This window comes from Rhinatrema bivittatum, chromosome 8, assembly GCF_901001135.1.
Source record: "Rhinatrema bivittatum chromosome 8, aRhiBiv1.1, whole genome shotgun sequence".
Lineage (NCBI taxonomy): Eukaryota > Metazoa > Chordata > Amphibia > Gymnophiona > Rhinatrematidae > Rhinatrema > Rhinatrema bivittatum.
Genome location: NC_042622.1, coordinates 67,887,759 through 67,911,298, shown reverse-complemented (window position 1 = coordinate 67,911,298; position 23,540 = coordinate 67,887,759).

Genomic DNA, 23,540 nt, shown 5'->3' with positions numbered 1-23,540 from the left:
TGGAGCTGAGTGCAGGAGCTGAATGCTGGAGTTGACTGCTGGAGCTGAATGCTGAATGCTGGAGCTGAGTGCAGGAGCTGAATGCTGGAGTTGACTGCTGGAGCTGAGTGCAGGAGCTGAATGCTGGAGTTGACTGCTGGAGCTGAGTGCAGGAGTTGACTGCTGGAGCTGAGTGCAGGAGTTTACTGCTGGAGCTGAGTGCTGAATGCTGGAGCTGAGTGCAGGAGTTGACTGCTGGAGCTGAGTGCAGGAGCTGAATGCTGGAGTTGACTGCTGGAGCTGAGTGCAGGAGCTGAGTGCAGGAGTTGACTGCTGGAGCTGAATGCTGACTGCTGGAGCTGAGTGCAGGAGCTGAATGCTGGAGTTGACTGCTGGAGCTGAGTGCAGGAGTTGACTGCTGGAGCTGAGTGCAGGAGTTTACTGCTGGAGTTGAGTGCTGAATGCTGGAGCTGAGTGCAGGCGTAGAATGCTGAATAGGAAAATAATTGTTGGGATGAGTGTTGAGAGGATGTGAACTGTTTCCGCTGGAGGTCCTCAGATATGCTTGGGGATGAAGAGATGTGAGGAGTGGTGAGGCGAGTTGTATGTGGTGATGTGAGTCCTGGGTCTTGGGGTCACAAAGGGGCTCACTAAGGGGCAAGCCCCTTAGATCGCGCCCCTTCGGACGTGCGACGCCCGGCGCACGACGCCGTCCGTGCGCTCTAAAATTTAAAGGACTTTTTTCTATCCTCTGATAGGCCGGGTGCCTTACGGTGGGTGTGTTGTCGCCAATTGCGAGGTCACGATTGGGTGTGGCACCGAGGGGATCGCGCTGAAGATGGACGCCGAGCCGCGAGTCCGGAATTTAAAGCCCCCGCTTACCGCTGACGTAGAAAATGACCCCCTTGGCTTGGTAAATGTAATGTTCGCTGAATCTCACTAAGGGCCTCATTTTCCAAACGTATCGCACGCGGTAAGGGACGTTTCGCACACGATACCAAAATGGGGGCGGAGTCGGCCCTGGAAGAGGAGGAGTCAGGGCGACACCGGGGCTGAATCCGCGACGACGGCGCGCACAGCGAAAAGGTAAGTGCCTTTTCACTGCCTATTTCACTCCCAATAGCTACACCTCCTATGGTGGCATTATTGGGTGCAAAATCGGCAGCGATTGCACCGCAACGGTGCAATCACTGCTGGCCAGCGCAGGCCCGCCCCCCGTTTCAGCCCCCCGCCCCTCATCTTCTAAAGTATCGCAGGCCTGCGATACTTTAGAAGATGAGGCCCTTAGTAACCTTTTTTTTGAAACTTTTCTTTGTATTGTCACACTCCAATTTCAGAGCTTCTATATTTCTTTTATTTAAACCAGTGCTGTATACAATTACAGATGTATATGAATTTGTAATACTTGTTTCTTTTTCTGGCACTGTAATTTCTCTACAAGATTTTTTGCTTGTGATTATTGAAAATGCTGATTAAAAAAAAAGGGGAACCAGAAAAAAAATTGCACTATATAATACTAGAGGTATTTTACTATAATGACACCAAAAATGAAAAACATATCACCTCTTAATAGAAATTATTTCAACAACTCTTTAACCATAGGAAAAAAGCTATATGCCTCCTGAACGGATGTGCTAGATTAAAAAAAAAAAAGGATCATTATTGTATATTAGCAGAGTATGTCAGGTCTGCTGGAGAGGACTCTGCAGATCCAGGAGCCCTGTTTTATTCATGGGCATCAAAAGGGACAGAAAGCTTGAGTGTAGTGACTGACGGGTAAAAATTGTCAGGATCTAAATTAGTTGCCAGAGGCGACCCTTCCAAATACATTTAGGCAAAAGCAAACATCTCCCGAATATTGGCAAGTACATAAACCTATTAGCCACCATCCACATTTGTTCTAGAAACACAAATAGTAATTACTAAAGTAAACTCAAGCCCAATATCTTCAGTCTGGTCCAAGTTGTTTGTACAGCAAAATATAATTGCAACTAAGGCTGATTTCAGCTTTTCTAGCATATGAACTAGGTCAGGGATCCCCAAACTATAGCCTGAGGGCCACATCCAGCCCCCAGAACCGTATTTACCAGCTCACCAAACACTTCCTTGCCCAGGGCTGATCTGCCCACAGAGCAAGGTTTATGGGTTGTTGGGGGTTTTTCTTCACCATGCATGGTGGCAGGAGTAACTGGGAGTGCTGGCAGGGTCCCCAAACTCTGCCAGCAAAAGAGAAATGCTTGCATGGTGGCACAAGAAATCTCTTTTAATTGTGACATGATGAGTCCCCACTAATTCTTATAGTGAGCACCAAACCCAAAACCTTTTGGACATTTATACAGGAAAAGATGCTCAAACTCAGTCATGCAGATTTACGCTGCAGGGTGGATAACCTGTTATCCAATTATTTAAGCACCTGATTCTAATTAGCAAATTATTTGTACTAAGGAAACTGGGGGCCCACTGGACCCCAGGTAATTTAAAACATTTGGGGGGGGGGGTTCGGGAGGGTGGGGGATTTGTTTTAAAGGGTCGGGGTGGGTTTTAGGGTTGTTTTGGTGTGCCGGTTTTCCCGCCCTCCCCCCTCCCCCGATAAAACGATTTTTTAACCAAAAAAACCATGACGATCAGATTTCCCCCACCCCCTCAGCCAAAATCGATCGTTAAGACGATCGATCACACGATTCACATCCCTACTTTCTACTATGGCAAGGGACAACACTCACCCTCCGGGGCTTGGATAAATGAGGTTCCCAAATGGATAGGGGTGATCTTGTTTGGATAGGAAAAAAACCCTCTGAACTGGCAAAAAAAAAAAAAGATAATAGAGTCTCTGAACAGAGTCCCAGCTCTCTCTTTCCCTAGGGTGGACCTCAAGAGATCTCAATATGGTCTTACGCACGGTTCTCCAGTGTCTCTCTTGCTCAGAATCCCTGGCTGGAAAGGATCCACACAGGAATACACAGCTCTCCAATGCTCCTCCTTCAGGACAGGAAAGGGGCAGCAAATCTCTTCCTATCAGGTCTTCCAACACAAAAGTCCCTTCCCAAACTGAGTCCAAAAACAGCTGAAGATCCTTACTTCTGGTCACCACCATGTCTACGTCCTCCAGGAAGGTGCGAAGGGGAAGGCCTTCCATATTCTGGGCCCCTCAGGGAAAGGTTTCCCTCCAACCTCTCTCTAGATAACACTCAAGGGTTTAACAAGGCTTCTTACAAAGAAAAAACTTTTAAAAATCCCAAAACAACCCACATGCCCACTCAGCAGCCAAGATGTGGACTGCAGAGGCTGCTCCCTTGATCTTTTTCCAGGACTGCAGGCAGGTGGTACCTGAGTCCAGTAGTAGACCCAAAAGCAATTGAGGCAGAAACTCCTGACTCCTCCTTACTCCAAATCCAAACTGCACTGCCCCAAGGGAGAGAGAGAACTGCTTTTATTACCTCACAAAGGGGATGGCCATCCCAGCACCCTTAATGGGAGAAGCTGTAATGAATGGTGCCTCCCCTAATTACTAGGCTGCACTGCTCCAAGCTTAAGAAGTTAAACTAGGGCCTTAATGGTAGTAAACCACAGGGGGGTCATTACATTTATTACAGAGATACATTGCCCAAGGTGGTGCTTCTGGAATTCAGGTGCTCATGGCATCCTTGAAGGGTTTCAAGATTTGTATCAGCTGCCTCATCTGTACCCAATCATGATGCCCCAGGGGGCATTGCATGCCTGTCTCTATTTCCTGAGATAGATCATGAAGGAGTGACTGCTGCTCCACTATCCTCTACAGCATCATATAGGTGGAATTCAAGCAGGTGCCAATATCATGAATAAGACACTTGTGAAGCATCTTGATGTCTTCTTGCTTTTCCCAGAGAAGCTGCCCCACCTTCACATTTCTAAGGAAGTGCCCTACTATTTTCTTGCACTTCTCTAACAGCTGCAGCAGGTATTCATTCCTGTGTTCTTTGGATCTCAGCCCCAGGACGCCCTTCACTGCCAGGTGCAGAGTGTGTACAAAACATTGGAGACCCAGAAAGTTACCATTGTATATTGCCAATGCCTTAACAATATATTTGTGCCATTGTCTATGACAAAGAAACCTACATTTAAACTCTTTGCTCTCTGGTCTAGCTGTCAACTCTTCAGCATTTCTCTTATGGCTGATACAATTTTGGCTGAGGTATGATATGCAACAAAGCTTACCTGCACCCTGACTCTCTATCCCCACTAGAGTTGCTGTCTGCCCTTGCCTGCACCAGGTCCCTGCAGTGTGCCATCAGGGAGAGATAAGAATGTGTAGCATTCGTGAAGGTCCAGATGTCACTGGTGAAATGCATGCTAGTCTCCTCTGCCTTAGCCAGCAGCCCCTGCATTTGACTACAGTACTGGTTGTACAGGCTGGGAAAGACCTTCCTACTAAATATGGTTCTGGGTAGGACTTTGCAATTCGGCGCTAACATCTGCAGCAGATGCTTAAAGCCCACTTTCTCCACTAACTGCAGTAGCTGGCCATCAAGGGCAATCATTTCCCCAATGCTCCTCATTACAAATTTTGAAGATGCCTGCCTCATATCCCGGGACAGTGCTACCGAACACCACTGCATTTCCTCCATGGTTGATTGTTGCTTTTGATGCATGGCAGGGGACAGCTGGCCTGCTGCCTGACTGCTTGGAAGGGGCCAAGGGTGAGGAATCAGCTTGGGGAATGCTCTTCCCCTTTTCAACCTCTTTCCTCTGACTGGAAGAAGGGGTCCCATGGCTAGTACTGCCACCCTCCCCAGATTCCAGTGCTAGTGGATGCTGCTTCTGCAGGTGATGCAGCATACCAGCGTTTGTAAGATACCCCACTTACTTGCCTCGGCTGACATCCTTGGTTTAGTAATAAATACATTGAGCCAAACGCGGGCCCTCCCTGTCTTTGTAATGCCTCCAGATTATGTATTTATTTTGTGATCCCTTCTCTACATCCTTGGATATAGGTGCTGGCTCCAGAGATGGAGGTTGAGGGTGCACCTTGAGAAAAAATGTCAGAGGCAACAGTCACGCTCTCTACCTGCACTGTTTGCTCTTCTTTACTATGATCATCTGCTTCCTCTGTTTCCATCATCACTGAAAGAGAGGCTAACATGCTAGTAACTAATCTTCCAAAACCTTCTTCAACCAATAGCTTTCTAATTTCTTCGTCAGGGAATCCTGTGCCAGAAGTTTCTTCAGAATCAGATGCAAATACTGCTATCGTTACTTTGGCAACACTAACTAAGGAAGTGCTCGCTGCTGGTTTTGGGTCTTGCACTTCTGCTTCCTGTACTGTCCTGCTACTAACTGCCACCATTTCCCTCACCTCCAAAACAACGAGAGAGAAATAGGTGGTGGTGCCATTTCATATTTTCTCCAAACTTCAGTTTCTTCTGGCTGGAATTATCTGCCTCTCTTTCCATTTTTGATTTGAAAAAGTCCCGTTTCAATTTAGGTGTGGGACTGCATGTCTTAGTGCCTTCTCTGCCAACAATATTGTTCTCACAGTCTTTGACATTCCCTGACATAATGGAACTTGTCACTACTTCCTGGGAATTTGGATGATAATAGGATTTTATTCTTATTCTATGACTGTGTGTAGACCACTAACTGTACCATTCTATGTATGAGTGTGAAGAACTACAGACACACAGAATATGCACACAGGCTGGTATCCGGCTTGCTGCAGTCTCTTTGTGCACTGCAGTTCTCACCTCACTGGACTCTACTGGTGCTGCAGTGCCCTCCCAGACAGAGGAAAAAAAACACTCTGTAACGGCACTGCTGGTCCACTGCAACTCTTCCTTCTCTTTCCCATCATCACCCAGTGGAGAAGTCAGCAGCAAAATGTCACTGCTGACTAGTACAGCCTTCCTTTCTCTACTCAGTGGGTAAGACCAGTGCAGCAGTGACTAGCAGCAGCTAAAAAGCTTTTTACAAAGAGTTGAATATATTACTTTACTTTTCTAAACACTATGAGAGACAGAAACGTCATTCTTTCAAGACAATGTCTCTAGACTGTCTATAGAAGAAATGCACACTTTGCACAGTACTTCTCTCACATGCTTAGACTTGAGGATTAGCATCTGGATCCAGAGAGCAGTGATAGGCCAGATTGGAAAATGCTTCACTGAGATATGTTGGTTTGGTGGTTCCTTGCCAACGTGTCTTTCCTAAGCTCTGACAAGGCAGTGAGGTCACACTTCACTCACACGGAAGGGCTGGCTGCTTTAGTTAAAATAGTTATGCTAACTACAGTGCACCTGCCCCATTGATTCCCACGGCCTCTAGGTTTCAGTGGCCCATAGAAATGAATGGGGTATGAAACAAATGAAACAAATAGGATATGTTTCATTTGTGAAATGACCTCATTTGTTTTTGGGACACCAGAAATGAAACAAAAGAGACACATTCATTTTGGATGTCACATTTGTTTTAAATGAATGTACATCCCTAATGTTCAACTCTATTTGCTATACGCCTTGATTTATTTCTCATGCAGTTACCTTTACACTACTAGTGGCTCCATGAAATGCTCCTCCAAAAGATAGCTGGAAAAATGTACTGCCGCTCCACTTAACCTGCAGGCCAGCCAGTAAGACTTCTGACTTTACAGTAGCATACTGGCTCTTAATTTTCTGACTTGGGTAATCATAATGAGGTCCATACTCAGATACAGACCAGCTAGCAAAGTTAGCCAGATAAACTTATCCAGCTAACTTTGGAGGTATATTCATTAGTGAAACCACACTATTGAATATAGTTGGCATTCTTAAAGTTAGCCAGCTAACTATGGTCACCTAACTTTAGGACAGCTCTGTGGCCTGACCAGACTTAGCCAGCTAAATCATCTGGCTAACTCTGAATATCGGAGTTAGCCGGTTAATTTAACTAGCTAACTCAGCTCCTCCCAGTTACGCCCCTGGAATGCCCCTAACTTAGGTCTGGAATCCAGTGGTAACTGGGGGGGGGGGGGGCAAAGCGCGGGGCGGGCCTGCGAAAGCCGGCAGCCAGCGCACCACAGTGGTGCGCTGGCTGCCGGCTTTCACACTGAATATCTACACCATAAAAGGTATAGTTATTCGGTGCGAAACTGGCAGCGATAAGGGTCCTTACCTTTCACCGCCAGCGATGTGTCCGCAGCGTCAGCCCCGGTGCCGCCCCGACTCCTCCTCTTCCGGGGCCGACTCCGCCCTGACTCCACCCCTTTTCGCGTGCGATCGCTTTTGAAAATGACCCCCTTAGCTGGCTAAATTCTAGCCAGTTATTATCTTATGAACTGGCTAGAATTTAGGAGGTTCAGTGCTCAAATATTCATTTAGCCAGCTAAATACTTTTGAATATTGACCTCAATGCTTTCTTTCTCTTCTGACTCACAGCAAGATGCTGTATTAATTTCCAAACTGCCTCTAGAGTCAAATCCTCAGGAACCTCTTCTAATTCCAAAAACATTCCCTTCCTTCTGCTACCCCTGTGCAAGGAATTTCACTCCTTTTCAGTCTAGAGAGTTTCTACACTCTGAACTTATATGTGCTTCTCTAGTTTTGAGGTTTATTCGATTAATGCACAGTTGAGCATCATTATCATTCAGCTAGGGAATATAAATATATATATATATATATATAAAATTTATCTTTATTTATTTATTTATTTAATAGTCCAAAGGGCTCCTACTTTTTTCCCCCTCATAAAACGCAGGCTTCTTGGCGTGATTTCTCCCTTCTCCACATAATATTGACATAAAGAAACAGTTAACACACACTTACATGGCATAATACATATCCAGAAATCTATTTATTTATTAAATTTGGTTACATGACCTTACAAGAAAAGCCCAGAATGAGCTGCAATAACTCATTTGTGAATGGTGTTTTTACAATGGTCAAATTATGACCAGTGCATGATATTAAAGGTCTGGAAATAATAGCCATAAGACTAAGTCTCCATACACACATATTATACCACATCAAACAATAATGAGGTAGGTAACTTTTCTTGCTGAGAAAAGATATAATTATATACTCCTTCATTGGTACCCTAACTATGAAGACACATTACTTAAATGACATAACATTGTCTTTTACTAGAATTTCCTTCACACTAGAGAGGAAATCACAAATTAATGTTTCTTACTTCTTTTCCATTTTCATTTCATATCTGATTGTGTGAGAGGGAACTGACTGAAATTACTTAGATATTTACATCAACCAGGTGCAATTCTTTCAAAGCACAAATCCACAACCATAATATCAATGAAAGCATACACCATGTCTCCTTTTTTTAAATCAACAATATATATTTCACTAATGCAGCCACCTCCTTTTTGACCAAATGAGTTCTCTGTTCTAGAGAAGTGCAGATCACTTACAGTCCAATGGCAAGTCACTAAAAAGCCTCATACAAGAAGTGCATTCAGGGGGGAAGTTTTCAAACTGTCAGCTCTGAAACAAAATCAAAGTATACTTTCACTTTGAAACTTGCCACGAGTATAAAGGACCTGTGGACATTTGCATCTGCACGTGTGCGGGTACTTATTTCATGGAAAATAATGTGTATAGATTTGAAAATGCAATTTATGCATATATTTTTCATCCCTGGATCTAAACCCGCTCCTGGGCATGCCTCCTCTAAATGTAGCTAAAAGTACAAACTTTTCAAGCAGCTAATGCATGCACAGGGCGGTACATTTTCAAAGAGTTATGCGTAGTTGGTGCACGTAAAATCAGAATATGTGCACATATGTAGCTCTTGTGCAGGGTAAGTTTATTTAAAAATGTATTTTATTTATTTAAAACTTTTATATAACGGTATTAGTATGCAAACATCATACCGGTTAACATTGTAACTGAAAGACTGAAAATACAAATAACAGGGCGGGGACGAGGAGGGAGTAAATACATAGTGCAGGAAGAGTAGAAGGAGAGAAGAGATAAACTTTGAATGGTACCAGGTAACATAATTACTGGGACTATATACAATATTTACAAGAGGCTATAAACAATATTTACAAGAGGCTATAAACAATATGCAGTTAAGTGTCACTTATGTGGGGAGTGTTCGTGAGGATGGAGAAATTTATTCTGGGTATGCCTGTCGGAAGAGCCAGGTCTTAAGTTTTATTCTGAACTTAGAGTAGCATGGCTCAAGTCTGAGGGTAGTCGGGAGGGAATTCCATTGTTTGGGGCCTGCAATGGAAAGTGCACGATCCCTTGTGGCGGTGAGGTGAGCTTTTTTGATGGGGGTATTGATAGGGTCCCTTTGTTGATAGATCGTGTGGGATGGTCAGAGCGAGTGGGGCAAAAGGGTTCATCTAGCCAATTAGAGTTATAGGAGTAGATGGATTTGTGAATTATGGTTAAGGTTTTAAAGAGGATACGGGATGTTATGGGGAGCCAGTGAAGGTCTTTGAGTATGGGAGTGATGTGGTCAGATTTCCTTGAGTTAGCAATAGTCCTGGCGATGGCGTTTTGGAACATCTGTAAGGGCATCGTGGTGGAGGCAGGTAGTCCAAGGAGGAGGGCATTACAGTAGTCTAGCTTGGAAGAAAGAGTAGCTTGGATGACAGTGCGGAAGTCATGATAGTGGAGGAGGGGTTTAAGTTTCTTTATGACACTGAGCTTGAAAAACCCTTGTTTGAGGATGGAATTGATCTGTTTTTTTAGGTTGAGTTGTTGGTCTAGAATTACTCCAAGGTCTCTAACAGAGAGTTGGGATGATAGGGTGTTGAAGGCTGGGTCATTAGCTATAAGGGGTTTGGGGGGTTGGTGATGAGAGAGTAGGAGCAGCTCAGTTTTGGAGGAGTTTAAAGCGAGGTGGATGTTAGTGAGGAAGTCATTTATAGAGGCAAGGGTGGTGTTCCAAAATGTAAGGGCATCGGTGAGAGAGTTGTGAATGGGGATAAGGATTTGCACATCATCTGCGTAGAGCAGCGGTTCTCAACCTGTGGGTCGCGACCCCGGCGGGGGTCGAACGACCAAAATGCAGGGGTCGCCTAAAGCAGGTCCCCAACCACTGGTCCGCGGACCAGTACCGGGCCGTTGGGGTTTTTTGCCGGTCCGCGGCGCAGGGCCGGCGGAAGCACTAGGCGGTCGCCTAGGGCGCCAGCTTCCCGGGGGCGGCACTGCCCCGGTAAAATTAAGAGAGCCGCGCTTTCAAGCATGTGAGTCCTTTGCTGTCAGCCCGGGCGGAACGCGGCAGGACAGCTGGAGTCAGCGGCACCGGGCGTGCTCTCTTCTTCCCCCCCCCCCCCCCCCCCCGCGGTCCGGAAGAGGAAGTGGAGAGCATCGGGTGCCTGCGCGGGAAGAAGAGACCACGCTAGTGTGGTCTCTTCTTCCGCGCAGGCACCCGATGCTCACCACTTCCTCTTCCGGGCCACGGGGGGGGGGGGGGGGGCGGGGAGAAGAGAGCACGCTGGGCACGACTGGAGTCAGCCGGGTGCCTGCGCGGGAGTCATCGGGTGTCAGCCGGGTGCCTGCGCTGGAGTCATCGGGTGCCTGCACGGGAGTCATCGGGTGTCAGCCGGGTGCCTGCGCGGGAGTCATCAGGTATCAGCCGGGTGCCTGCGCGGGAGTCATCGGGTGTCAGCCGGGTGCCTGCGCTGGAGTCATCGGGTGCCTGCACGGGAGTCATCGGGTGTCAGCCGGGTGCCTGCGCGGGAGTCATCAGGTGTCAGCCGGGTGCCTGCGCGGGAGTCATCGGGTGTCAGCCGGGTGCCTGCGCTGGAGTCATCGGGTGCCTGCGCGGGAGTCTTCCCGAGTAGGCACCCGATGCTCTCCACTTCCTCTTCCGGGCCGCGGGAAGAAGAGAGCACGCCGGTGCCGCTGACTCACCCGCTGACTCAGCGGCACCGGTGTGCTCTCTTCTTCCCACGGCCCGGAAGAGGAAGTGGAGAGCATCGGGTGCCTGCGCGGGAAGAAGAGGCCACGCTAGTGTCCGACGGGAAGAAGACTGCAGCGGGGCTCGGAGGAAAATGGAGTTTCAACCGCGGCCGATGGGACTCCGCCTCCGCGAGGGCTGAAAATGAAGAGGTTAGCGTTGGGAGGAGGCTGCTGCCGCCGCGAGTTCCCGGGGTGGGGGAGAGAGATAGTGAATGAGCGAGCAAGCATGTGTGTTTGAGATCCTGTGTGTGTGAGTGAGAGATTGCATGTATGTGAATGATTGAGAGCCTGTGTATGTGAAAGAGAGTATGTCTGTGATTGAGAGCCTGCCTGTGAGAGAAAGAGAGAGAGCATGAATGTAAGTTTACCATTGGGAACCTGTATGTGTAAGTTTGTGTGAAAGAGTATGTGTGTATGATTGAGATCCTTTGTGTGTGAGAGAAATCATGTGTATGTATGATTAAGAGCCTGTGTGTATAAGTAAGAGAGAGATCATGTGTGTCTGTGTCTGACAGCTGGTTTAGGTGATGGAGCATGTGAGTATGTGATTGAGAGCCTGTGTGTAAATGAGAGAAAGAGACGACATGTTTGTAAGCATGTGAATGAGAGTCTGTGTGTGAGAGAAAAAGACAGCATGTATTTATGTGATTGAAAGCCTGTGTGTGTGTGTAAGCGTGAAAAGATAGACAGCATGTGTGTAAATGTGTAATTAAGAGCCTATATAAGTGAGAGAGAAAAAGCATGTGTATATGTGAGTGACTGAGAGCATGTGTGTATAGGTGTGTCATTGAGAGCCAGTGTGAGAGAGAGCGCTGGTATGTGACTGAGAGAGGAGAAAGTTCCAAGCAAACCACCCCGCCGCCTCCTGCTAATTCAGAACAATCTCAGGACACCTGGATATCAAATGTTCCCAGGTATGCAGAGCAAAAAAAATTTTGTATCCTTATTATTTTTCATTACTGGGTCTTTGTGTCTGCTATTTTTAAATATTTTGTTGGTATCTGGAAATGTTTTATATGAGTTTTTAATTATTGGATATTCCACTCATCAGCTGTTTCGAAATATGTTCTTTTTGTTAGTACAGTTTTACTGCTGATGATTTTATGTTTCTTGATTTGTTTTATAAGGATAGGTGATGTTTCTTTTTTCCTTTGTTACACTGCATACAGAGACTCTGGCTTGTTGCAGTTTCCAATTCAGTTTTTTCTGCATGCTTCTTATTATGCGTTTTGGTCTCTTTATTCTATGTTAGGTGAGGGACAGCACGTGATTCAGGTGAGGTTTTCTGCTGGCGTGTTGTTTCTGTGTAGGACTCTATAGCAGCCTGACTTGGTCCGTTTTCCTAATAGGAGATGTATTGGTGTCTTAAGGCCTGGTGTAATATTTTCAGAGACTTATTGTACTTTAAAAGTGTGATCTTACATAAAATGCACACATTTACTTGTATTTAGTTTTAAACATATTGTATGGCTCTCATGGAATTACATTTTAAAATATGTGGCGTTTATGGCTCTCTCAGCCAAAAAGGTTCCTGACCCCCTGGTATAGAGCTTAGCCACTACTGCTGCTTCTGGTGTGTACTACAGCCTGCATGGAAGAAGAGTAAGAGAGCTGCTGGAGGGGGTAAGTAAAGATGGCTTTTTAAGTTCATTTTTCTTGATTGACTGCCATTTTAATTATTTAATATTATGTGATGTGTCTGCTTTTTTTGTTTGAGCAACAAGTATAGCTTTGGTTTATGTTTATTTTATATATTTTTATTTATTTATTTATAAAAGAGTTTCTATACCGTCGATGAGACAAATCATCTCAATGGTTTACATGGCATAAAAATGTCAAATAAGTGTTCTGTTATAAATACAGACTTTGTTATTTTCATTAATGCACAATGTAAGTTAATTGTGTGTGGAGGCGGGGGGGGGGGGGGGGCGGCATAGCTGACGTTTCGCCTAGGGCGCCTAATACCCTTGCACCGGCCCTGGCGGGGCGAAGCTGGCGACCTGCCTTCTCCAACCCCAAAAGGGAAGAGACATGGCCCAAAAAGCTAGCGCGTCGCAGTGACGTATGTTGCTGGAGCCGCGCAGGCAGGAAGGAGGAGTATCAGCCACTGCAGGTGCTCCTCCTACTTCCTTCCTGCCCGCCCTGCCCCGGAAGACAAATGTTGCCGGAGCCGCACGGGGAGGAAGGAGGAGGCACGTCAGCCGCGTGGGTAGAAGAGGCGCTTCAGCCGCGTGCAGAAGAGGAGCAGCGGGGCCGGGAAGACTAGGGCCACTGCAGAGCCCATCCTGTGGCAACCCGTAAAGAAGAGGCCCAGAGGTGAGAGAGAGGTGTGTGCGAGTATGAGATGAGTTGAGAGACTGTGTGTGCTTGCAGAGACAGCATGTGAGAGCCTCTGTGTGTGTGAAAGAGACAGCATGTAAGAGTGAGAGCCTGTGCTTGAGCAAGGCAGCATGTGGGGGTGTGAGAGAGCCTGTGTGTGAGACTCAGACAGCCTGTGCCAGTGAGAGCCTGTGTATGTGTGTGTGAGAGAGAAATGCATGTGAGAATGAGAACCTGACTGTGTGTTTGAGGGAAGAAGACAGGTGGAGAGAAAAGAAATAGAAAAAAAGGCAATATAAAAGGAAATGGCAAAAAATTAGAAAGGGAAGCAGATGTAAAAAAAAAATAAATTACTTTTTACTGATTGGCACATGTAATCTTTGGGAATGTGCAAGAGTAGCACTTTCTCTATGGCGGATCTCACAATGTACGAGATCAACATGGAGGAAGTGGAAACCCACGGGGCCTGCACAGAGGAGGCAGCAGAATGGGCTTCAGTGCCAATAGCAGCAATCAGTGCCTCCCCAATAGCCACGTGGCAGCAGTGGCAGTAATTAGATTAATTGTTTGACTCAGCTGGAGGTGACAAAGTATGAAGTGGGATGTGAAATCAGCTTGATCTGGTGGAGAATTAGGATTGCTGTTACACATGAACTGTATTTGGCAAACATAAAGGGAGCCAGGATAATCAATTGATGCCTGCAGCTGAGGACTGATTCATTATGACTCATGTAGAAATTAGTGCATTTTCCAGATTAGTCTGCATAACACAATTCTCAACATTCAGCATTATTTCTGCTGCATAGAGTTTTATCTGAGAGGCTCTGAGGTTGTGAGGGAGCCAGTAAGAGAGCATGAGTGTGTATGAGAAAATCCAGGGGAGTAAGAGTGTGTTGGGGGGGGGGGGGGGGGAGAGAGAGTGTCTTACACCCTGAGAGTGTATCAGTGTCTGTGAGAGTGAGAGGTTATGGTGGGTATAAGAGCATGAATGTGTAAGTATGTGACAGTGTATGTGTGAGAGAGAATGGACATGTGAGTGTATGTGTGAGAAAGAGAGGATAACCTCCTAATCCTCGACAATATCAGGGTGACTGGAAATCAAGAGCTCCCATGTATGGACAGCAGGGGCTTTTTAAAATCCTTATTAGTTTTAATTATTGTGTGTTATTTGATATATGTGCTGTTTTGAAATATTATTGGTGTTTGGGAAATTATAAAAATGTATATGATTTTAATTAATAGAAATTCTATTTATCAGTAATTTTAAAATATTCTTTTATTAGTATGGTTTTACTATTATAACTGATGCTTTATGTTTCTTAATTTTATTGTTTTATGAGGAATGGTGGTTCTGTTTATAAATGTCATAATAAATAAGTATGCACTAAAATCCAACCCCATCCATAACCCCGCCCCCATATGACCAAAGCCCCACCCTCACCCCACCCTCACCCCGCCCTCGCGGGGCGAGGGGTCACCGCAACATGAGGAACTGTATTTCGGGGTCACGGCATTAGAAAGGTTGAGAACCACTGGCGTAGAGGTAGAATTTGAGGCCAAGTTCAGTAAGAAAGTGACAGAGGGGTGTGAGGTAAATGTTGAATAACGTGGAAGAGAGAGAAGAACCTTGGGGAACACCTTGGGACAGGGGGTAGAGCGCAGATTTGGCATTTCCTATTTTAATGGCAAACTTTCTGTTGGATAGATAGGATATGAACCAATGCATGGCAAGGCCTGAGATGCCTATTTCGGTCAACCGGTTGATGAGGTAGTTGTGGTTGATGCTATCAAAGGCAGCTGAGATGTCGAGAAGGGCAAGAAGGTAGCAGTTGCCCTGATCCATGCCTCTGAGTATGTGGTCAGTGAGGGAGAGCAGGAGTGTTTCGGTATTGAGGGATTTGCGGAAACCGAATTGGGCAGGGTGCAGTATATTGTTGTTGTCAAGGTAATCAGTAAGTTGGATATTGACAATCTTTTCCATTATCTTGGAAATGAAGGGCAAATTTGAGATTGGGCGGAAGTTGGAAGGGTCTTTGGGGTCTAGCGAGGGTTTTTTAAGGAGGGGTTTTACTATTGCTTGTTTGAGGGCATCTGGGACGGAGCCTGAGGAGAGAGAGGAGTTGATGATGTCAGCAACCGGTTTGGCAATAGAATGTGGGATGGAGAGGAGGGTTTTTGTGGGTATAGTGTCTGAGGGATGAGTTGCAGGTCTAAGTTTTCTGAGGATGGATTCCACTTCTTTGGTGGAGGTCAGGTCAAGAGTGTGGAGGGTAGGGTTGGCAGGGGTAGGTTGCAGGGGGGAGGGGAGGGGGGTCAAAGGAAAAGGGTTTTGGAATCTGAGGAGGATGTTGGAGATTTTTGTAAGGAAGTGTTGGGCGATTTCTTCACTCCTAGCAGAGGCTTCGTTATCAGGGATGGGGGGTTGGGAGGGCTTGGTGAGATCAGAGACATAGGTGAAGAGGGCTTTTGGGTTGTACATATATTGGTGGATCTTGGTGGAGTAAAAGTCTCGCTTGATTTTGAGGGTGGTTGTTCTGTAGTGGTGAAGGGCAGTTTTGTAACTCGAGGCAAATTGAGGTGAGGGAGCTTTGTGCCAGATTCTCTCGCGCTGTCTAAGGTTGTTTTTTAAGACTCTCAGCTCTGCTGTGTACCATGGTTGGTGGTTTTAGTGGATTGTTGTATTTCTCGTCTGGAGATGGGGCATAGCTTGTCGGTAAGTGTACTTCTGTGCAAGTAAAAAAAGGGGGCATTTTGAGAACGTTCCACAGTAGAGTTTGTAAGTACGTAGGGAGATATCCTATGTTTAACCACTGAAAGCACTCAATATGCATCATATAGCCAAGAAGTGTGCTGATCAGTATGCTGACAGGCCAAAACACTGGCACAGGTAAAGAAAAGAAACTTTGCCCAGATGAGAACTTTAACTAGAACGGAAGGATACTTATCAAGATCTGCCTGTTTGTAAGCGCCTGCGTAAATAAAACCAAGGCAGATGGACAATGCAGCAACTTTCACTCATAAGCAGAAGTCAAGGACCAGCCAAGGGATGTCCAGAGGTCAGAGGAGCCCCCATCCTTAGATGAAGGGGGAGCATTCTGAAATGAAGAAAATCCCAATGCTGGCATAAAGCCTTGGGCCAGATGTGGCAAGAACCCCCCCCCCCCCCCCAAACAAAAGGGGAAGGGGGAACAGATCTGCAATGCAGCAAAGACCCTCCACTACCTGATTATGCATGAGCTTATGCATATTTATCAGCTGGAAAATATAAGACGGGGGGAAATAAGGAGAAAGGGAGTGGATCCAAAGCAGCCTAGCAGCCCCTGATATCAAGGAGGGAAAAGACTAGGTGTGGCCAGGAGACCGGAGAGAGGAGGCGACTTGCCTGGGGTTGGACGGTGATGCGGAGTCTGAAGCGGTGAGGAGCCAAGAGTTGCTCAGCAGCTTTCTCAGTACCAGACCCGGAAACAAGCCTTCTTCCCAGACGTTTTTCAGACCTCCAGCTAGCGCCTGCTTCAGAGGTAAACAGAGGGATATCGCCTGAAGTTGGAACCAGGGTAAGTTAGCCATAAGTATTAATATATTAGGCAGGCTAAGGTTTTTGTCATGTTTTAAACCACCATGGTACAGAATTTTCTTCAGGGTAAACTGGTGCTTGGTAGCCAGGATGTTAGAGACAGGAATTGTTGTTATCTTCTAAATGCTTATCCTGCCAAATCTGATAAATAAAAGTCTAATTCTTTGAAGAAAAGGTTGTCTTTTCCTGAACTTAGGATAGTGAGGTGAAGTGGGAGGGGAACTGGAAGTATCCTATAATAGGTAACAGAATAATGTGCGGCAAATAATTGTACTGAGCAATAACAGTTATCAACCAAAAATGTTTTTATTTTACTAGTGCACACATCAATTGTGCACAATATTAAATACCACAGTGAATAATTGTGTATAGTTGGAAAACCCCGACACGGCCGTGTTTCATGTCAGGCTGCGTCAGGGGGACCAGAATTTTCAAAATGTGTATGTTAAAATTGCGGACAGTTGTCTGCTGATTACTTAGTAGTAAATATGCAGCTCAAAGCAGGATGTAAGGAAAGCAAAACATAGTTGTGAAGCCACGGTAGTGATCGTGACACCAAAGCATTGAATAATCTTAGGAATTTGAAGTCCATGAGGACTTTCACTTGAAGATGTGAAAGTCCGATGATTTCAATGTGTTATCCACTATGACGCCTAGATCTCTTTCTTGGGTTGTAGCACCTAATATGGAACCTAACATTGTGTAACTATAGCATGGGTTATTTTCCCTATATGCATCACCTTGCACTTATCCACATTAAATTACATCTGCCATTTTGATGCCCAATTTTCCAGTCTCACAAGGTCTTCCTGCAAGTTATCACAATCTGCTTGTGATTTAACTACTCTGAACAATTTTGTATCATCTGCAAATTTGATTATCTCACTCGTCGTATTTCTTTCCAGATCATATATAAATATATTGAAAAGTAAGGGTCCCAATACAGATCCCTGAGGCACTCCACTGCCCACTCCCTTCCACTGAGAAAATTGTCCATTTAATCCTACTCTGTTTCCTGTCTTTTAGCCAGTTTGTAATCCACGAAAGGATATCACCACTTATCCCATGACTGTTTACTTTTCCTAGAAGCCTCTCATGAGGAACTTTATCAAACGCCTTCTGAAAATCCAAGTACACCACATCTACCGGTTCACCTTTATCCACATGTTTATTAACTCCTTCAAAAAAGTGAAGCAGATTTGTGAGGCAAGACTTGCCTTGGATAAAGCCATGCTGACTTTGTTCCATTAAACCATGTCTTTCTATATGTTCTGTGATTTTGATGTTTAGAACACTTTCCACTATTTTTCCTGGCACTGAAGTCAGGCTAACTGGTCTGTAGTTTCCCGGATCACCCCTGGAGCCCTTTTTAAATATTGGGGTTACATTAACTATCCTCCAGTTTTCAGGTACAATGGATGATTTTAATGATAGGTTACAAATTTTTACTAATAGGTCTGAAATTTCATTTTTTAATTCCTTCAGAACTCTGGGGTATATACCATCCGGTCCAGGTGATTTACTACTCTTCAGTTTGCAATCAAGTCTACCACATCTTCTAGGTTCACTGTGATTTGGTTCAGTCCATCTCAATCATTACCCATGAAAACCTTCTCCGGTACGGGTACCTCCCTAACATCCTCTTCATTAAATACCGAAGCAAAGAAATCATTTAATCTTTCCACGATGGCCTTATCTTCTTTATGTGCCCCTTTAACTCCTCGATCATCTAATGGTCCAACTGATTCTCTCACAGGCTTTCTGCTTTGGATATATTTTAAAAAGTTTTTACTGTGAGTTTTTGCCTCTACGGCCAACTACTTCTCAAATTCTCTCTTAGCCTGTCTTATCAATTTCTTACATTTAACTTGCCAATGTTTATACATTATCCTATTTTCTTCTGTTGGATCCTTCTTCCAATTTTTGAATGAAGATCTTTTGGCTAAAATAGCTTCTTTCACCTCCCCTTTTAACCATGCCGGTAATCGTTTTTCCATCTTTCCACCTTTCTTAATGTGTGGAATACATCTGGACTGAGCTTCTAGGATGGTATTTTTTTAACAATGAACACGCCTCTTGCACACTTTTTACTTTTATAGCTACTCCTTTCAGTTTTTTTCTAACTATTTTTCTCATTTTATCAACGTTTCCCTTTTGAAAGTTTAGCATGAGAGCCATGGATTTGCTTACTGTCCCCCTTCCAGTCATTAATTCAAATTTGATCATATTATGATCACTATTGCCAAGCGGCCCCACCACCGTTACCTCTCTCACCAAATCCTGTGCTCCACTGAGAATTAGATCTAAAATTGCTCCCTCTCTCGTCGGTTCCTGAACCAATTGCTCCATAAAGCTATCATTTATTCCATCCAGGAACTTTATCTCTCTATAGCATGTCCTGATGATACATTTACCCAGTCAATATTGGGGAAATTGAAGTCTCCCATTATTACCGCACTACCAATTTGGTTAGCTTCCCTAATTTCTCTTAGCATTTCACTGTCAGTCTCACCATCTTGACCAGGTGGACAGTAGTATACTCCTATCACTATAGTTTTCCCCGACACACAAGGGATTTCTACCCATAAAGATTCAATTGTGCATTTAGTCTCATGCAGGATGTTTATCCTGTTGGACTCTATGCCATCCCGGACATAAAGCGCCACACCGCCTCCCAGCTGCTCCTGTCTGTCTTTGTGATATAATTTGTACCCCAGTATAGCACTATCCCATTGGTTGTCCTCCTTCCATCATGTCTCTGAGATGCCAATTAAGTCTATGTCATCATTCACTGCTATACATTCTAATTCTCCCATCTTACTTCTTAGACTTCTGGCATTAGCATACAAACATTTCAAAGTTTGTTTTTTGTTTATATTTTCATTCCAAATACAGATCCTCAGGGATCTATATTGGGACCCTTACTTTTCAATATATTTATAAATGATCTGGAAAGAAATACGACGAGTGAGATAATCAAATTTGCAGATGACACAAAATTGTTCAGAGTAGTTAAATCACAAGCAGATTGTGATAAATTGCAGGAAGACCTTGTGAGACTGGAAAATTGGGCATCCAAATGGCAGATGAAATTTAATGTGGATAAGTGTAAGGTGATGCATATAGGGAAAAATAACCCATGCTATAATTACACAATGTTGGGTTCCATATTAGGTTCTACAACCCAAGAAAGAGATCTAGGCGTCATAGTGGATAACACATTGAAATCATCGGTTCAGTGTGCTGCGGAAGTCAAAAAAGCATACAGAATGTTGGGAATTATTAGAAAGGGAATGGTGAATAAAACAGAAAATGTCATAATGCCTCTGTATCGCTCCATGGTGAGACCGCACTTTGAATACTGTGTACAATTCTGGTCGCCGCATCTCAAAAAAAGATATAATTGCGATGGAGAAGGTACAGAGAAGGGCTACCAAAATGATAAGGAGAATGGAACAGCTCCCCTATGAGGAAAGACTAAAGAGGTTAGGACTTTTCAGCTTGGAGAAGAGACGGCTGAGGGGGGATATGATAAAGATGTTTAAAATTATGAGAGGTCTAGAACAGGTAGATGTGAATCAGTTATTTACTCTTTCGGATAGTAGAAAGACTAGGGGGCACTCCATGAAGGTAGCATGGGGCACATTTAAAACTAATCGGAGAAAGTTCTTTTTTACTCAACGCACAATTAAACTCTGGAATTTGTTGCCAGAGGATGTGATTAGTGCAGTTAGTATAGTTGTGTTTAAAAAAGGATTGGATAAGTTCTTGGAGGAGAAGTCCATTACCTGCTATTAAGTTCCCTTAGAGCAGTGGTTCTCAACCCTGTCCTGGGGACCCCACAGCCAGTCGGGTTTTCATGATATCCACAATGAATATGCATGAGAGAAAATTTGCATGTTATGGAGGCAGTGCATGCAAATTTTCTCTCATGCATATTCATTGTGGATATCATGAAAACCCGACTGGCTGTGGGGTCCCCAGGACAGGGTTGAGAACCACTGCCTTAGAGAATAGCCACTGCCATTAGCAATGTTAACATGGAATAGACTTAGTTTTTGGGTACTTGCCAGGTTCTTATGGCCTGGATTGGCCACTGTTGGAAACAGGATGCTGGGCTTGATGGACCCTTGGTCTGACCCAGTATGGCATTTTCTTATGTTCTTATGTTCTTAATTGATAGGGATAAGTTAGAATTTTTTTAGCTCAGGTGAGTTTTTAGTTACAGGCACTTGGACTACTTTTCTTATTATTGGAACCTCCACTGTCAGGATGCCTAATTCTAATGCATTTGCATGGGGCAGCACACCCGAGGGGCAGCGACGGCAACAGAGGAGGCCACAAGGCTGCCAGCAGAGCCAAACCCATCGGCGGCTGAAGAGGAAGAGAGGCTGAGGGCAAAGTTGAACCCACAGGCAGCTGAACTTTTCCCACTTCAGTGCCAACTCACCCCCCCCCCCCCCCCGGGGCTGATCAGATGAGAAGCCCGTTGGGCCATGGTGGAGCTCATCCCACCAAGGCCGGAACAGAAGAGGAGCTGGAGGGCCGTGATGGAGCTCATCCTCCGGATGTATGCGCGTAACCTTTTGAAAATCCGGCCCAAACTGAGGGTTATTACACAGTTTGCAATTATTTCCTGTGAAAAAAAAATATATGTACTTTTATAAAACAGGTGTATTCTGTCTCCTCTATGAGTTTCCTATGCACAATTTAAAGAGATACATTAACTCAGTCTTCACTTTGCAGACAGAGGAAGCCACTTCTTCAACTCCAGCCTTTATTAATAGGTAAAACAAATAAAGTCTTACTGTGCATAAACTGGAGATAACAGCAACTAGGTAACACAGAAATAAAGACAGGTAAATTGAGGATAATTTTTTTTATGGCTGGTCAAATTAACTGCTGAATCACAAACAGGCCAATACAGAACAGTGCGCTCCAGTGGCGCACACTGTTAACCCACGTTTGGATGCGCGTTTTTGACGCACTAGCTTTACCCCTTATTCAGTAAGGGGTAATAGCGCATCGAAAACGCGCGTCTAACACCCCGAAACTAATAGCGCCTGCAACATGCAAATGCATGTTGATGGCCCTATTAGTTATTCCCGCGAGATACAGAAAGTAAAATGTGCAGCCAAGCCACACATTTTATTATCTATTGACGCTGACAAAGCATTTGATTTGGTCCATTGGTCCTTCTTATTCAAAACTCTTGCTAAAAATGGGTTTTGGTCTCTTCTTTTTGTGGTGGCTAATGAAGCTCTATGAACACCCTTTAGCTCGAGTAAAGATAAATGGCAGCTATGGGGACCCATTCACTATAGGGAGGGGCACAAGGCAAGGATGTCCCTTGTCTCCACGCTTTTTAATATTTGTGAGATCTTAATGATGTTATATTATTTATGAAGTATTTATTTATTTAATGTGATTATTCATTTTATGGTTTGTTTGTAGCCCCTGAGGCAGTGGCTGTAGAGCTGCAAAACTCGGCATGAGTCGGGCATTTTTATTGGATACGTCTCTGCATCAATAAAGTATTGGAAAAGATCCAGGCATCTATTCTTTTGCAAACTACCACCAACTACAAAATCTAGTTTGTGTAAAGGCAAGGGAATTGCATACTTGTGCAAGTGTTTCGACACGATTGATACATGGAGAACCCTGCATCCTTGTGAGAAGAAATTCACTCATATATCACAAGCACACAACATGCAATCTCATCTCAATTATTTAGTAAATTGATCAGATGATATTTTTAGAATTTTTTTATAAGAGAATAAAAACCCTTTTTAAACATTATTAAGATCTAAAATTCACAAATCATAAGATCACAATTAAAAAATCACAATAAAAAAGATGACAACAAATGATTAATTGAACTAGTTAAGTTCTAGAAAAACATACCTATCCATTTAAAACATAACTTAATATTTTCTAACTCATTTAATAATTAAGGAAAAATTATCAATCTTTAAAAAATATAATAACTAATTTACCTCCACTATTCCAATCAGTGATGCTGTTTCTTCCAATAAACTGTAATGGTATGTCAGCAATACAAGAACAACTAGAAATAGTAAACAAACTATTTTAATAAAATACAAATGATCATAGACATTGGGGGCATAGATTGTACAAAACACTAAGGGGCAGATTTTGAAAAAATACGCGAGCGCGAACAAAAGTACGCTGGATTTTATAAGATACGCGCGTAGCCGCGTGTATCTTATAAAATCCGGGGTCGGCGCGCGCAAGGGGGTGCACATTTGTGCAACCTGGGTGCGCCGAGCCCAGCGCTAGCTGCCTGTTCCCTCCGAGGCCGCTCAGATTTCGGAGCGGCCTCGGAGGGAACTTTCCTTCGCCCTGCCCCCACCTTCCCCTCCCTTCCCCTACCTAACCCACCCCCTGGCCCTATCTAAACCCCCCCCTACCTTTGTCGGCTTTCAGCAGGCGTAACTTTGCGCGCGTCGCCGGCAGCCCCGCTCCGTCCTCCGGTCCCGGGGGCTGATCCGGAGGCCTCGACCACGCCCCCGGGCCGGCGCCATGCCCCCGGGCCCACCCCCGAAATGCCGCGGCACGCCCCCGAAACGCCTCGTCGTTTCAGGAACACCCCGGACACGCCCCCTCCCGCCCCTTTTCGAAAGCCCTGGGACTTACGCGCACCGGCGGCCTATGCAAAATAGGCGCGCCAGCGTGCGAGGGCCCTGCGCGCGTAAATCCAGAAGATTTACGCGCGCGGGCCTTTTAAAATCCGCCCCATAGGTGTGCCATACAGAGTGCCTTCC